The sequence below is a fragment of the Salvia miltiorrhiza genome, chromosome 6 (genome assembly GCF_028751815.1).
Source record: "Salvia miltiorrhiza cultivar Shanhuang (shh) chromosome 6, IMPLAD_Smil_shh, whole genome shotgun sequence".
In the NCBI taxonomy this organism is placed as follows: Eukaryota; Viridiplantae; Streptophyta; class Magnoliopsida; order Lamiales; family Lamiaceae; genus Salvia; species Salvia miltiorrhiza.
Window position 1 is genome coordinate 38,600,626 of NC_080392.1, and position 2,195 is coordinate 38,602,820.

The window sequence follows — 2,195 nt, forward strand, 5'->3', positions numbered from 1 at the left end:
GGGTATATTTGCCTTCTGAATTTCTGATAGCTTTTTTATTGTAGTTTTCCCTCATAATAATCAGGTGCTTTTGTTAATCTCCTGAATATGCAAATACCGGCTTGCTGAATGAAAAAAGCGACATATACAGTTTTGGTGTTCTACTTCTTGAAGCTGTCACCGGAAGAGATCCAGTAGATTACACACGCCCAGCCAATGAGGTGCTAATTTAATTACTCCAAACAGAGTGACCGGGAAGCTGGCCACCCCCTTCGAGTAACAATATCAATAATTGTGTATGTGGCAGGTTAATCTTGTCGAGTGGCTTAAAATGATGGTAGGTAACAGGAGAGCAGAGGAAGTTGTGGACTCTAGCCTTGAAGTCACACCTACTACCCGTGCCCTCAACATCTCTTACAGTTCTGGAAAATTGTGAAAAATTTGAGCCCAACTCTAGGATGCACGAATTCTTCAAAAATTAGTATGTACGGCGAATCAGATTCTTTTAGGGTGCGATTCTCTCGGATTCTCGTCGGATTCGCACCCAATTCACCTCGTGGCGTATCTTTTAAAATAATTTATAAAAATAAACCGAATTCGCAAATTTCATAGGCGAAATTCACGTATCTCGTGCACGAAAGGCCTACACAAGGTTATTTTGATAATTTTACTTTCAGTTATGATTTATATATTGGACTAATAATATTTGAATCGTTATATTGTTGCTCAATTAACTTATATAATTGAAAATGCTTAACTTTTGGGTAAAATAAAATGTAAATTACATATAATTAATTTAAGAAATTTTAAATTGTATATATTTTATAAGTATTATATATCATAAAATTTTAATAATTAGATGTATCATTGCCGAATCGCACCCTATAATTTTTAAAAACTCGTATCCCCGTACTCGTATCGTATCGCCCCCGCATCCGCACCCCCGTACCTATGCAACATAGGCCCAACTCCAAGGTATACTTGGATCATAATATCTTTGAAAGTTTTAGCTGCAATTGTTTACATTAGTATGCATCTATTTTGTGTTTCAGTGCTGAATGTCCAAGACGATCACAAATTTGAGAGTAGTGCTGGTTTATTGGATACTCATGTTTCTACTCCTCAAGATCAAGGACTATCCGGTAGAAACTTCTTCCCCTTCTCACACATACTACCCTGTAAATAACAGGGACTCTGCAGTGTCCTCTGAAGCTTTTTTGGTGAGAGATCAAACTTCAGATGATGTCGAAAATGGTTTGTCTCAAAACAGAGCAACATTTAGAATGAGTGCTCTGTAGGTAAGGAGATTGAACTTTTATATGTGTATATAATTATATTGTATTCAGCTCAGTATTTGGAATCCTTCTAGTTCATTCAAAGTGTTTCATATTGTAGATAAGTTCCCTTCCTTGATGCCCAAATCAAGCACCGGTATACAAGAAAACTCTAGCAGGTTAGTTCTATGCATACAGACTAGAAAATGATTTCCAACTGTTTGCAAGTTCTGTTCTTTTGCTCAATGTTGATGACATTGATTTCTATGAGAATACAATCTAAATTCCGTTTACTACATGTGCAGTTTGCTGGATGTTTTTGCTAATCTAAGTTCCGGAAATATGACTTCTGGACTCAGTTCATCAACCAGTAATCCATCTGCGAATAATTCACAAGGTTCTCTATTCGGTGCTGCCAGTAAATCTTTTGTGCCTTCTGTTGGAGACTGCCACCTTCACCTAGAAAGCAACACGTGCGAGACACAGAATCGGGAAGCTCCTACTGTCTCGGTTATGTTTATAGTGTATGAAAATGTGCTAAATATGTTAAAACTGCCTCGATTATTATTAGAGTTTCATTGTTTTGAACTCGTGTGATCTTTATTCACATGCATTTCAGTGTAGGTGATTGCATTTGTATTCTACGTTTTTTTAGCTCTTAAATTTTATTGTTTATTTTAGTTTTTTGAGAAGCCTCTTATTTTTTTATTGTTGCCCATATAAGTTTTTAAATCAGCGATTAGAAGGTTTTTGTGAGGAAAAATAAATCTATTTGTGAGTAATTTTTTTTCTCACAATTAGAGTTTTTGTGATGAAAAAATAAGACTATTTGTGGGGAATTTTTTTTTCCTCACATAATATTATATGTGAGGACCCTATCGTGACGACGTTGTGACGATTTTTTTTTCCTCACATAAAGTCATATGTGATGAAAATATACCC

At 35.6% G+C, this 2,195-nt stretch overlaps 1 long non-coding RNA gene across 2 annotated transcripts; it reads left to right on the forward strand.

Moving 5' to 3' along the window:
• Positions 1–941: 941 nt before the first annotated feature.
• LOC130989470 (uncharacterized) lies at positions 942–1,866 on the forward strand. Of its 2 annotated transcripts, XR_009090620.1 has the most exons (3): positions 942–954; positions 1,032–1,432; positions 1,559–1,866. It is a non-coding gene; the product is annotated as an uncharacterized LOC130989470 (long non-coding RNA). The 2 variants fall into 2 exon arrangements; XR_009090619.1 differs by lacking the exon at positions 942–954 and having other exon boundaries at positions 963–1,432.
• The last annotated feature ends 329 nt before the right edge of the window (positions 1,867–2,195 follow it).